This window comes from Oncorhynchus tshawytscha, linkage group LG01 (assembly GCF_018296145.1).
Source record: "Oncorhynchus tshawytscha isolate Ot180627B linkage group LG01, Otsh_v2.0, whole genome shotgun sequence".
NCBI classification, from domain to species: Eukaryota; Metazoa; Chordata; class Actinopteri; order Salmoniformes; family Salmonidae; genus Oncorhynchus; species Oncorhynchus tshawytscha.
In genome coordinates, this window is record NC_056429.1 from 86,176,780 (window position 1) to 86,192,312 (window position 15,533).

Below are 15,533 nucleotides of genomic sequence, written 5' to 3' on the forward strand. Positions count from 1 at the left end.
ACAGAACTAAGCCAACCTCAGCGTGAGCTCTGGTTGAACGACAAGAACCTAACGAAATTAGCATCGAATTTCAACGTGAAGATGACGATCAACACGCCGGAAGGATGAATTTCGACTATACCAGCCAGAATATAGCATGAGCATATAGCATGGCAACGTGGTATGAACTTTGAACTCTTATTCACTAAAGAAGTGATACTTCCTAGCCGATTGAGTTAGCCGCAGCAACTGTAAACGTGGGTTAGGAGAGGATGGACAGAGTATCCATTCTACCACGCTCCAGTTCACCACTAGACATTCTTCAGAGGACAAGAGATCCATGCTGGACAACCCGGCCTTCTATCTACGACCAATCTACCGAAGCGCAGCTCAGAGTAAATATTTATTGCATTTTCCTTTTCCAAATGGGCGGTTATTGAGAATGCATAAGATACTGTATTTACGATAGCATAGCTGCCTACGGCCCGATAGAGACACAAAACCTTTTTTTTCCTCAGTCTTCCCACTCCTTCACTCAAACCCAATCCCCTCTCTTTGTGTAACCAGTCGTCATATCTGTTCCGTCGCTAGGGACGTTTTCCTTTATGACATCATTGGTAATCAATGTATGATCCATTCTGTGTAGATGTAATTCCGTGTGATTATTTAGTAATTAAATAATTAAAACAAATTTTGTATTGATGATTCAACTTGTTAGCCAGGGTTCGTGAAGATAACAAAGAATTTACAACTTTCAGATGAGACTGAATAAGGTGATGATTAAATATTGACTGCTATTTAGGTAAAAGATTACCAGGTCTTTAAGAGTTTATTCAGAAGATAACAGCTCTATCAACATTATTTTGTGGTGTCCCATCTTTCTAGTTAATTACATTTACATGATTAGAGGTCCTTAATCAGGTAATATTAATTACAGATAAATTATTTTATAGAATTTCAGATCCCATCCCAGATCACCACCCTGGAGGATATTCTCAGATCACGTCCCAGATCACCACCCTGGTGATCACATCCTGGATCACCACCCTGGAGGATAATCTCAGATCACATTCCAGATCGTCATCAGAGGATCATCTCAGATCACATCCCAGATCATCTCAGATCACATCCCAGATCTTCATCATGGAGGATCATCTCAGATCACATCCCAGATCACCACCCTGGAGGATCATCTCAGATCAAATCCCAGGTCATCACCATAGAGGATCATCTCAGATCACATCCCAGATCATCACCATGGAGGATTATCTCAGATCACATCCCAGATCACCACCCTGGAGGATCATCTCAGATCAAATCCCAGGTCATCACCATAGAGGATCATCTCAGATCACATCCCAGATCATCACCATGGAGGATTATCTCAGATCACATCCCAGATCGTCATCATAGAGGATCATCTCAGATCACATCCCAGATCATCTCAGATCACATCCCAGATCACCATCATGGAGGATCATCTCAGATCACATCCCAGATTACTGCCTTGGAGGATCATCTCAAATCACATCCTGGATAACCATCATGGAGGATCATCTCAGATCACATCCCAGATCATCTCAGATCACATCCCAGATCATCAACATGAAGAATAATTACAGATCAAATCCCTGTGGTGATTTAAACAACAGTGCTGTCATAATCAAATCAAATTTTATTTGTCACATGCGCTGAATACAACAGGTGTAGACCTTACAGTGAAATGCTAACTTACAAGCCCTTAACTAACCATGCTTTAAGAAGTTGTCACATTGTATAATGATAGGAGACAGGCGCAGGAATATGAAAATCTTTTTATTTTATTTCCCTAGCTAAAATAGAATACGTCATGAAAATGACGGGGACGAAGCCCAAAACAAACATGTGTGTATGTGTGTTTATATATATATATATATACACTGGGATGTAACCCAAACGAAAGAGCGAGGTGAGACCCGTAATAACAATACACGGGACGAGACCCGTAATAACAATACACGGGACGAGACCCGTAATAACAATACACGGGACGAGACCCGTAATAACAATACACGGGACGAGACCCGTAATAACAATACACGGGACGAGACCCGTAATAACAATACACGGGACGAGACCCGTAATAACAAGTGCACACTAACACGAAAGCCGATTATAACTGCGATGATCCAGTTTAGTGACGCCTAGAAGACCGGTGACGTAGACCTCTGGAGCTGGTGAACGGAATGAGCAGCAGTACCGGGGGGTTCCGTGACAAGTTTTAAGAAAGATTGAGTGTTAAGTAAAAAATAGATAAGTAAAAATCTGAAAATAAAAGTAACAACTAATTAAACAGCAGCAGTAAAATAACAATAGCGAGGCTAAATACAGGGGGTACCGAGTGAATGTACAGGGGCAACGGTTAGTAGAGGATAATTGAGGTAATATGTACATGTAGGTAGATAATAAACAGAGAGTAGCAGCAGTGTAAAAGAGGGGTCTGGGTAGCCACTTGATTAGCTGTTCATGAGTCTTATGGCTTGGGAGTAGAAGCTGTTAAGAAGCCTCTTGGACCTAGACTTGGTGCTCCGGTACCACTTGCCATGCGGTAGCAAAGAGAACAGTCTATAACTAGGGTCACTGGAGTCTTTGACCATTTTTAGGGCCTTCCTATGACACCGCTTGGTATAGAGGTCCTGAATGGCAGGAAGTTTGGCCCAGTGATGTACTGGGCTGTACGCACTACCCTCTGTAGTGCATTGCAGCCGAGCAGTTGCCATACCAGCAGTTGCCAGCCAAGCAGTTGCCATACCAGCAGTTGCCAGCCGAGCAGTTGCCATACCAGGCAGTGATGCAACCAGTTAGGATGCTCTCAATAGTGCAGCTGCAGAACAGTTTGAGGATCTGAGGACACATGCCGAATCGTTTCAGTCTCCTGAGGGGGAATGGGTTTTGATGTGCCCTCTTCACGACTGTCTTAGTGTGTTGGGACCATGATAGTTTGTTAGTTTGTTAGTTCTACACCTATCATCTGATGGAGGAGAGAGCGACTGTGGCCCCTGTTCTCATTCTACTGATCCATCATGATGGAAAAGCCTATTTCCCTTCACACAGGGATGAGTGTATGCAGTTCGGACCTCTCAGTGTAATGGTTAAGGTGTTCAGCTGACAGTTGCAGAGAGTTGCAAAGTCCCGGCCGGGTTACCCCTGAATTCAGTCAAATATCCTACCAAACACTTTCCTTGAACCCTCTAATGTAACAGATGGTGATGGCGGGCTCAACAAAGTCTTACCAGGAGAGATGGGGTCGACTATATTTTAACTCAGTCAAATTCCATTTATAAATAGAAAACTCCCCTTTAAAATGTGTGCTTTTTCATTATCCTGAATTGACAGGATTCAAATGGAACTGAACCTAACCAGATCTAACCAGATACTCACATGGAACCAGGTGATAATACACAGTAGACTGACCCTGACCTACCACTGCTAGCTAGGGGGTGGCAGATAGCTTCCAGGTAAGTGTGTTGTGTCCAGTAACCGATAGGTCACAGGTTTAAATCCTATCGCAAAGCACTGGACAATAGAGAGCAATTGGAAGGGTGTCTTTCTGTAGGCAATTTTTGTGAATTTTGTATCTCACAAAAAAGCACATAACCTTTATGGATTATAAAGCCATTATGTTACTGACTGTTATAATCTCAGAGAACAACATGTATAAAATCTCCGTAGCCTGTGTTAACCTCAGATCTTTTGGGGGGCATTTATCCCAAAACCCTATTCTTTCCCAATTCATTTTCCCCATAGGAATGGCTGAACTAGCATTGCTAGCACAGACTGGAATATGTTCCGGGATTCCTCCGATGGCATTGAGGAGTACACTACATCAGTCATTGGCTTCATCAATAAGTGCATCGATGACGTCGTCCCCACAGTGACTGTACGTACATACCATAACTATAAGCCATGGATTACAGGAAACATCCGCACTGAGCTAAAGGCTTGAGCTGCCACTTTCAAGGAGCGGGACTCTAACCCGGAAGCTTATAAGAAATCCCACTATGCCCTCCGACGAATCATCAAACAGGAAAAGTGTCAACACAAGACTAAGATCGAATCGTACTACATCGGCTCTGACCTCGTCGGATGTGGCAGGGCTTGAAAACCATTACAGATTACAAAGGGAAGCACAGCCGAGAGCTGCCCAGTGACACGAGCCTACCAGACGAGCTAAACTACTTCTATGCTCGCTTTGAGGATAATAACACTGAAACATGCATGAGAGCACCAGCTGTTCCGGAAGACTGTGTGATCACTCATTCCATAGCCGATGTGAGTAAGATCTTTAAACAGGTCAACATTCACAAGGCCGCAGGGCCAGACGGATTACCAGGACGTGTACTGGGAGCATGCGCTGACCAACTGGCAAGTGTCTTCACTGACATTTTCAACCTCTCCCTGTCCGAGTCTGTAATACTAACATGTTTTAAGCAGACCAACATAGTGCCTGTGCCCAAGAACACTAAGGTAACCTACCGAAATGACTACTGACCCGTAGCACTCACATCTGTAGCCATGAAGTGCTTTGAAAGGCTGGTCATGGCTCACATCAACACCATTATCTCAGAAACCCTAGAACCACTCAATTTGCATACCGCCCCAACAGATCCACGGATGATGCTATCTCTATTGCACTCCACATTGCCCTTTCCCACCTGGACAAAAGGAACACCTACGTGAGAATACTATTCATTGACTACAGCTCAGCGTTCAACACCATGGTGTCCTCAAAGCTCATCAATAAGCTAAGGACCCTGGGACTTAACACCTCCCTCTGCAACTGGATCCTGGACTTCCTGACGGGCCGTCCCCAGGTGGTAAGGGTAGGTAACAACATATCCGCCATGCTGATCCTCAACACAGGGCCCCCTCAGGGGTGTGTGCTCAGTCCCCTCCTGTACTCCCTGTTCACACATGACTGCACAGCCAGGCACGACTCCAACACCATCATTAAGTTTGCCAATGACACAACAATGGTAGGCCGGATCACCGACAACGACGAGACAGCCTATAGGGAGGAGGTCAGAGACCTGGCCGTGTGTTTCCAGGACAACAACCTCTCCCTCAACCTCAACGTGCAGGACAAAGGAGATGATTGTGGACTACAGGAATAAGAGGACCGAGCACGCCCCCATTCTCAACGACGGGGCTGCAGTGGAGCAGCTTGAGAGCTTCAAGTTTCTTGGCGTCCACATCAACAACAAACTAGAATGGTTCAAGTACACCAAGACAGTCGTGAAGAGGGCACGACAAAAACCTATTCCCCCTCAGGAGACTGAAAAGATTTGGCATGGGTCCTCAGATCCTCAAAATGTTCTACAGCTGCACCATCGAGAGCATGGTTGCATCACTGCCTGGTATGGCAACTGCTCGGCCTCCGACCGCAAGGCACTACAGAGCGTAGTGCAACTGTCCCAGTACATCCTGGGGCCAAGCTTCCTACCATCCAGGACCTTTATACCAGGCTGTGTCAGAGGAAGGCCCTAAAAATTGGCGAAGACTCCAGCCACCCTGGTCATAGACTGTTCTCTCTGCTACCACACGGCAAGTGGTACCGGAGCGCCAAGTCTAGGTCCAAGAGGCTTCTAAACAGCTTCTACCCCCAAGCCAAAAGACTCCTGAATATCTAATCAAATGGCTACCCAGACTATTTGCTTTGCCCCCCCACTTTTACACCGCTGCTACTCTCTGTTGTTATCATCTATGTAGTCACTTTAATAACTCTACCTAGGTTTTCAACATGTTGAATGCACCGAGCTACACCGAGCTGTCTGTCTAAACTACTGGCACACAGCTCGGACACCCATGCATACTCCACACGGCATGCCACAAGAGGTCTCTTCACAGTCCCCAAGTCCAGAACAGACTATGGGAGGCACACAGTACTACATAGAGCCATGACTACATGGAACTCACATCAAGTAACTCATGCCAGCAGTAAAATTTGATTTAAAAAACAGATTCAAAAACACCTTATGGAACAGCGGGGACTGTGAAGCAACACAAACCTTGGCACAGACAAATGTGTATACACACACACACTCACGATAACATAGGCACTATACATACACATGGATTTAGTACTGGGGCCTGAGGGCACATACTGTGTTGTGACATCTGTGAATGTATTGCAATGTTTTTAAAATTCTATAAACTGCCTTAATTTTGCTGGACCCCAGGAAGAGTAGCTGCTGCAATGGGGATCCATAATAAATACAAATACATGTACATATTACCTCAACTAACCGGTGCCCCAGCACATTGACTCTGTACCGGTACCCCCCTGTATACAGTCTCACTATTGTTATTTTACTGCACGACGACGACAACTACTTCCGATTGATTGATTTATCTTATTTCCGTGTCGTGCACCAATTGGTGCCCAGACAGTATGGGCTCATAAGACACGATATCAAGTTTGTGTGCTGTTCACAAAATAAATTAAATGCATAATTAGCACTCATAACAAATTACAGCACCTGCTTTGCAAGTGACAGGTCAGGATAGCACAACAGCACTAGCCTTGATATAAACCTGACAAATAAGTTTGCTGCTGATTTGATTCACTACTTACTGTGCCGAGCACAAAGTATGCCCAGACACTCCCTAGAGCGTTCGATGGCTGCCAGGTGTGTGTGTGTGTGTGTGTGTGTGTGTGTGTGTGTGTGTGTGTGTGTGTGTGTGTGTGTGTGTGTGTGTGTGTGTGTGTGTGTGTGTGTGTGTGTGTGTGTGTGTGTGTGTGTGTGTGTGTGTAGGAGGACTGTAGTTGACAATGGAGGGAAAAAAGGGGACACACACTACTAAGTTTTAAACAGAGCCAGGAAATAGTTAGGTAGATGTCTGGATATCTACTCTCCTTTATTTCTTTCTTTCTTTCTCTCTCTCTCTCTCTTTCTTTCTTTCTTTCTGTGTAGGATAATGAACAACATGCTTTCACACTCTGCATACCTCTGATTCCAAACTACTCCCATATCAGAGTAACACGATATCATCCACTGACTGTTGCTAAACACCTGACCAACACCTTGCTGCTGTAGAGAGGAATTCGGAAGCTGTCATTCACTGGAATTGCCCTCTAGGAAACCATTGGATATCATACCCTTCAATATGTTGGTGTATGGAGGCTAGGCCTGTGCTGTGTTGTTCTCCCATCTGTTCTCAACTAATCACGGTCAATGCAGACATTCTCTATACTGAAACAGCATGGGTTTGGGATGTCTCAAACCCCCAGCATTGAGTTTATATAGAGGAACATCATTGTTATAAGCAATGTATCCATATTGTAAAACACTATGTAACACCATAGTGTGATACACCATGAATGCTAGTTAGTGTGTGGGACCAAATGATTCAGATTGTTCAGTCTGATTCAGAACCATAACAACATCTACTGTTAACATGACTTCTACAGAGAAGCTTTCATTCAACAGAAGTAACTTCTTCTCAGACAGGAAACACTCAAGGCTATGGGTCAGTGAAGAACAAACACCATGTAAATACAACCCATATTTATGTTTATTTATTTCCCCTTTTGTACTTTTTTTGCACATCGTTATAACACTGTATATATACATAATGACATTTGAAATGTCTCAATTCCTTTGAAACTTTTGTAAGTGTAATGTTTACTGTACATGTTTTATTGTTTCTTTTGTTTATTATCTATTTCACTTGCTTTAGAAATGTAAACATATGTTTTGCATGCCAATAAAGCCCTTTGAATTTAATTTAATTGAGAGAGAGAGAAAGAGAGTGAGAGACGATTGGCTCCCACAGTGCCAGAATGCAGCAACAGGAAATGTGAATTATTATATAGATTATGATTAATGGACATTTTTGTAAGGGTTGATACATTTTTCATTAGGGCAAATAAAGTCTGAAATTACAAACTTCAGAAGCCTTTTTAAGACTCGAATACACTACAAGTTTACATTTCCTGCTGTGTGCAGGAAAATACTCAGCAAGTGGTCAAATTAAGATTGTACATCTGTAGAGTTGGCATGATACAGTCTGAAATGTAATGACCAGATTCTGTTTGTCTGGTGTTGTTGATCTCATAAATCCACACAACCACACACAGTGACTGTCATCTAATCTCAATTCATGAGGTAAAAAAAAATTGGATTCTGAAATGGTATTGGTGGTGTTTCCCAAATCATAATCCAATTATCTCGATGTCCAAAACACTACATCAGACATTTAGTCATCTTGAATAGAGATGTGACAGTACTGGTAAAGCATAAGGACATCACTTTGCCCTTTCCCACCTCACAAGAATCAAAACAAATACATGAGATCATACTTGACTTCCCTCAGGCAAGTGTTGAGATCCCACCCTGTGTGTGTGCGCGCGCGCGCGTGTGCGTGCAGTAGACAGAAACTTGTCCCGATGTCATGGGTGTTGACAAGCCAGAGTAAATGTCATGCATGTGCTTTGAAATAGAAAGCAAATATGCCTAGGCTACAGCATCCTGGATGTATTTACTATCGGTTTGTCACCGTGGGCTATACAGTCGAAATCATATTTTGAAAGATTGGAAAATTAAGTGAGTTGGATTAAGGCCAAATGCAATCCTCTCTCAATCTTCAAAACTTATTTTATATCGAATAGCCTACAATGTGCATAGATAATATAGATGGATGTTGTCAACTGGCCAAAAACTGCTTGAATCAACGTTATTTCCACGTAAATTCAACCAAAAATTATACGTGATGACGTAGATTCAACGTGTAAGGGAATGTGTCATTTTTTCACCCAACTTTTAACCTAAATCCAATTACATTTTGAAATAGTTTGTTGATTTCACGTTGAATTCATGTTAGTGTGCCAAGTAGATGATGTGTTTGTTTAATTCTAGTTTCAATTTTTCCGCAATCTTTTACAGTACACTTTCAAAGAATGGTCTCATAATTACCCTTTAGGGGTAAATTGCCAGAACACCTTACCTTACTGAAAATGCTCCGGTCCTTAACAGCTCGATCCACCCTATTGGTGGCACTCCAATGACCAATATACCGTGGTAGTCAAATCACTTCATAACCCAGTCATGCAACAGACAGATGACATAAATAAAAAAATCACTTCTAAAACTGCATCCGAAAGGGGGGACTCTGAAGATCTCACTCACAACATCGCTAAAAGATGCTGAAACTGCGGGAAACAGTGTTATCTTCTTGCCTCCCGTTCTAGAGACACTCTCCCACCGCTGTCTGTTCCAGTCTCGTTTTGGCTCGTTCGGCTTCAGTCAGTCTGTACTTCAGTTTCGTTGCTGGGTAGCGGGAACGCCCACGCGAGGTTGACTGTGCTGTGCTGGAGAGAGCAGAGAAAACAGAGCGTTGTCACACGTCACCGCCGACCGGTGTGCCCCGCGCTATAGCAGGCGCGCGGGCGTCTTCTTTATGATGAAGTATGAAAGCCTAAACACAGTGTTAGGCTATCTATCTCTGTCTGTTCTACCAGAGTGAGCCATATGGTTCCTGTAGTTGTGAGAGCATGCTTTATTCTACCTTTTTTAAATTATTATTTTAATATTACCTTTATTTAACTAGGCAAGTCAGTTAAGAACAAGTTCTTATTTTCAATGACAGCCTAGGAACAGTGGGTTAACTGGTCTAGGAACAGTGGGTTAACTGCCTGTTCGGGGGCAGAATGAGAGATTTGTACCTCACCAGCTCAGGGGTTTGAACTTGCAACCTTCAGGTTCCTAGTCCAACACTCTAACCACTAGGCTACCCTGTCACCCCTTTATTCTACCTCACCATAAAACCCCTATCCAGGTGGGCTCTCTTCTCCCTCCTACCCACTTCATGTGTCCTGTTCTGTCTATAGGTCCTGTTTCTGTCTATTTGAACCACACCATAGAACAATAACACCACACCATAGAACAAGTAGAACACCTCATTTGTCTCTGGGTTTCTATTTCTGTCTAATAACACCTGAGAGCAGAAGACCCCATTTGATCTATTCACCTGATCACTGTTACTCACCAATCACTGTGTGGCTCACTCAACTGGAAAAGTGTGGCAAAGAATGACAGCCTGGACAGGGATACATCTGTAAGCTGAAGAATGACAGCCTGGACAGGGATACATCTGTAATCTGAAGAATGACAGCCTGGACAGGGATACATCTGTAAGCTGAAGAATGACAGCCTGGACAGGGATACATCTGTAAGCTGAAGAATGACAGCCTGGACAGGGATACATCTGTAAGCTGAAGAATGACAGCCTGGACAGGGATACATCTGTAAGCTGAAGAATGACAGCCTGGACAGGGATACATCTGTAAGCTGAAGAATGACAGCCTGAACAGGGATACATCTGTAAACTGAAGAATGACAGCCTGGACAGGGATACATCTGTAAGCTGAAGAATGACAGCCTGGACAGGGATACATCTGTAAGCTGAAGAATGACAGCCTGAACATGGATACATCTGTAAGCTGAATAATGACAGCCTGGACAGGGATACATCTGTAAGCTGAAGAATGACAGCCTGGACAGGGATACATCTGTAAGCTGAAGCTTCTTCTTCTGTGCCTTAGGTTTTTGTGTAAATCAAGAGAGGATCTTGGAGAGCCAGGTGGCCTTAGGAAGAGGAGGAGAGAGAGATCATCTACTAGCAAATGTGTGGTGTGTGGTTGGAATATGATAGAGTTACTGAACAATCAAAATCAGTGATGCAGCTCATTGTCTGAGCTTAGACGATCCCTGAAACGTTGTTTTTAACAACATTTTTATAATTCAAAAGACAATAATTATCACCCCAACTCAGGTTGATGAGGCCATACTAGCTATAGGCAACAACTAACAAGTGGGTCTAGCTTCAGCACATGCATTGTAACCCTGGCAACAACAGATGTGGGATCAGTACCCTGCATCAACAATGAAGTAAGAGTGGGACGATGGTATACTGTAAATCTAGAGTTCCAGGGAGAAATACGTTTTTTTTTTCTGGCATTAAGTCACACGCATTAATAAGTTACTTCCTTATTAATGGATAGAATGGTTGAAATAAAGAAAGAAAGGAACAGAGGCAAATCAGGGACTTGATTCAAGTCAACAAAATCTGTTTGAGTCATCGGGAAAACAAACATCTGCTTCTTTAGAATAACATGTGTTTTAATATGGCTCTACAGGCCTGTCCTCATTGGTGCATGACAGCTTCTGGAGCAGGTGTCAGAGAATGTTTCTGAGAGAGAAAACATGGACATGGCATAAAGAGAGGAAACATAATTAACCTCTAAAGGATCCGTGCCTTTTTTCAGTTTTGACTAAAATGACATACCCAAATCTAACTGCTTGTAGCTCAGGCCCTGAAGCAAGGATATGCATATTCATACCATTTGAAAGGAAACACTTTGAAGTTTGTGGAAATGTGAAAGGAATGTAGGAGAATATAACACAATAGATCTGGTAAAAGATAATACAAAGAAAAAAACAACCGTTCTTTTGTATTTTTTTTGTACCATCATCTTTGAAATGTATGAGAAAGGACATAATGTATTAGTCCAGCCCAGGTGCAATTTAGATTTTGGCCACTAGATGGAAGCAGTACAGGTGCAAAGTTTTAGACTCATCCAATGAACCATTGCATTTATGTTCGAAGTTTGTATCAAGACTGCCCAAATGTGCCTAATTTGTTTATTAATCATTTTTCATGTTCAAAATTATGCACTCTCCTTAAACAATACCATAGTATTATTTCACTGTAATAGCTACTGTATATTGAACAGTGCAGTTAGATTAACAAGAATGTAAGCTTTCTGCCAATATCACATATGTCTATGTCCTGGGACATTTTCTTGTTACTTACAACCTCATGCTAATCACCATTAACCTACGTTAGCTTAACCGTCCCGTGGACGGGACACCGATCCCGAAGTTAACATCAACCAGAGATTATCTCAAAATTCTCTGTAGCATGACACTATCCTGCCTGCACAGTAACATAGAGATTGTATCTAAAACAGTGGCTGTGTCCAAATACCCATACTTGCATTCCAAATACTAGGCTTTTTGGGTATGCGAGATGTCAAACACATTTTGGCTTTTCATCAAGTAAACTGTTTTTTAAAATCCTGTTGTTTTTACGGTAACTCTACTGGCAGCCAACCTGTAAATTACTGTAAAAAAGGTATAGTATGTTAATGTAAATTTCAAAGAAACCATGGTTTAACAGTACATTACTATTACACTATTGAGGAAAATAATTGTCTTTTCACACTCTGATTGACAACAGCTGATAATCAGAATATGGGACGAGTTCTACAAAAATGCACAAATGGCGGGTAACAAGCGCATTGTAGCATGTAAATATTTTTTGCTTACTGCATAAATGTTTACTAAATAGCAGACTACATTCTAAATAGCCCCTAAGTCCATCACAAACTAATAAATGCACCATTGAGAGCATCCTGCCAGGATGTATCACCGTCTCGTACAGCAATTGCACTGTCTGCAAACACAGGACTCTCCAGTGGGTGGTGTGGTCAGCGGCACACTACCCCCAGGACATCTACAGCACCCGGTGTCAGAGGAAGGCCAAGAAGATCATCAAAAACCTCTGCTACACAAGCCAAGGCCTGTTAACCCCACTACCATCTAGAAGGCAGAGACAGTACAGGTGCATCAAAGCTGGGAACGAGAGACTGATGCCCAGCTTCTATCTTCAGGCCATCAGACTGTTAAACAGTCACCGCTAGCTCGTCTCCACCCAGTACCCTGTCCTAAACCTTAGTCACTGCTACTAGCTGGCTACCCACCGGTACTGTAGAGACTGCTGCCCGCTATACAGAGTCATTGAACACAGGTCACTTTAGTCATGTTTACATACTGTTTTACCCACTTCATATGTACATTTGAAGTCGGAGGTTTACATACACCTTAGCCAAATATATTTAAACGCAGTTTTACATAATTCCTGACATTTAATCCTAGTACAATTCCCAGTCTTAGGTCAGTTAGGATCACCACTTTATTTTAAGAATGTGAAATGTCAGAATAATTGTAGAGAGAATTATTTATTTCACGTTTATTTCTTTCATCACATTCCCAGTGGGTCAGAAGTTTACATTCACACAAATAGTATTTGGTAGCATTGCCTTTGAATTGCTTAACCTGGATCAAATGTTTCGGGTAGCCTTCCACAAGCTTCCCACAATAAGTTGGGTGAATTTTGGTCCATTCCTCCTGACAGAGCAGGTGTAACTGAATCTGGTTTGTAGGCCTCCTTGATCGCACACACTTTTTCAGTTCTGCCGACAAATTTTCTATAGGATTGAGGTCAGGGCTTTGTTGTTTTTAAGCCATTATGCCACAACTTTGGAAGTATGCTTGGGGTAATTATGCATTTGGAAGACCCATTTGCGATCAAGCTTTAACTTCCTGACGGATGTCTTGAGATGTTGCTTCAATATATGCACATAATTTTCCTTCCTCATGATGCCATCTATTTTGTGAAGTGCACCAGTCCCTCCTACAGTAAAGCACCCACACAACATGATGCTGCCACCCCCGTGCTTCACGGTTGGGATGGTGTTCTTCGGCTTGCAAGCCTCCACCTTTTTCCTCCGAACATAACGATGGTCATTACTGCCAAACAGTTCTATTTTTGTTTCATCAGACCAGAGGACATTTCTCCAAAAAGTCAGATCGTTGTCCCCATGTGCAGTTGCAAACGGTAGTCTAGCTTTTTTATGGCGGTTTTGGAGCAGTGGCTTCTTCCTTGCTGAGCGGCCTTTCAGGTTATGCCGATATAGTACTCGTTTTACTGTGGATATAGATACTTTTGTACCTGTTTCCTCCAGCATCTTCACAAGGTCCTTTGCTGGTGTTCTGGGATTGATTTGCACTTTTCGGCACCAAAGTACGTTAATCTCTAGGAGACAGAAGGCGTCTCCTTCCTGAGCGGTATGACGGCTGCTTGGTCCCATGGTGTTTATACTTGCGTACTATTGTTTGTACTGATGAATGTGGTACCTTCAGGTGTTTGGATTTTTTTTCTGAGATCTTTGCTGATTTCTTTTGATTTTCCCATGATGTCAAGCAAAGAGGCACTGAGTTTGAAGATAGGCCTTTAAATACATCCACAGGTACACCTCCAATTGACTCAAATGATGTCAATTAGCCTATCAGCGTTCTCTAAAGCCATGACATAATTTTCTGGAATGTTCCAAGCTGTTTCAAAGCACTGTCAACTTAGTGTATGTAAACCTCTGACTGTCACGTTCTGACCATCGTTCGTATGTGTTTCCTTGTTTTAGTGTTGGTCAGGATGTGAGTTGGGTGGGCATTCTATGTTGTGTGTCTGGTTTGTCTATTTCTATGTTTGGCCTGATATGGTTCTCAATCAGAGGCAGGTGTTAGTCATTGTCTCTGATTGGGAACCATATTTAGGTAGCCTGTTTTGTGTTGGGTTTTGTGGGTGATTGTTCCTGTCTCTGTGTTTTGCACCAGATAGGGCTGTTTAGGTTTTCGCACATTTATTGTTTTTGTTAGTTTATTCATGTATAGTGTCTTTATAAATTAAACATGAATAACCACCACGCTGCATTTTGGTCCGCCTCTCTTTCACCAGAAGAAAACCGTTACACTGACCCACTGGAATTGTGATACAGTGAGTTATAAGTGAAAAAATCTGTCTGTAAACAATTGTTGGAAAAATTACTTGTCATGCACAAAGTAGATGTCGTAACCGACTTGCCAAAACTATAGTTTGTTTAACAAGAAATTTGTGGAGTGGTTGAAAAACAATTTTTAATGAGTCCAACCTAAGTGTATGTAAACTTCTGACTTCAACTGTGTGTGTGTGTGTGTGTGTGTACCCATGCTGCAGCAGCCCCAGTTGCCCAGCTCTCTGCTGCCAGAGCTGTTTCCTGCTCAGAGCTGCTGCTCATGCAGGAGGAAGCGCGTTTAAAACGAGTTTCAATAACTCCAACCTAAGTGTATGTAAACCTCCGACTTCAACTGTAACTACTGCTGCACACACCTTTTCTATTCATATAACTGTCCATTTTGTCTATACACACCATCATATATATTGCTCATCCTGATGTTTTATTTATTTTGGAGATTTGTGTGTATTGTGTTTTACTAGATATTACTGCACTGTTGGAGCTGGAAACATTAGCATTTCCCTACATCTGATAAATATGTGTATGAGACCAATAACATTTGATTTGATTTAGTACACTATGTTTCAGTAGGCCAGACAGATTTTGGACATGGCCTGTGTGTGTATTTGTGTTTTCCCACCTCCTTCCTGAAATTCATTAGCATTCCTCCTGCAGGATGGACAAACTTCCGGATGGGAATATCAGGAGGGGAGGATGACTTCACCATTTCCTCCTTTAATTACACATGCAGAAACTCCTCCTTGAACACAGGCAGAAACTCCTCCTTGAACACATGGAGAAACTCCTCCTTGAACACAGGGAGAAAATCCTCCTTGAACACAGGGAGAAAATCCTCCTTGAACACAGGGAGAAAATCCTCCTTGAACACCTCCCTGTGTTA

General features: G+C 42.6%; 2 protein-coding genes across 3 annotated transcripts in view; one reads left to right on the forward strand and one right to left on the reverse strand.

Moving 5' to 3' along the window:
- Positions 1–9,269, reverse strand: part of LOC112258914 (inactive rhomboid protein 1-like) — a 70,545-nt gene extending 61,276 nt beyond the window's left edge. For both annotated transcript variants that reach the window (XM_042327061.1, XM_042327059.1), the window contains exon 1: positions 8,965–9,269. The gene's annotated coding sequence lies outside the window, so the exon portion shown is untranslated. The remainder of the gene's footprint in view (positions 1–8,964) is intronic.
- The window catches only part of LOC121847437 (GATA zinc finger domain-containing protein 14-like), a 66,774-nt gene that overhangs the window by 30,637 nt on the left and 20,604 nt on the right, over positions 1–15,533 (forward strand). The gene's annotated exons all lie outside the window — the stretch shown is intronic.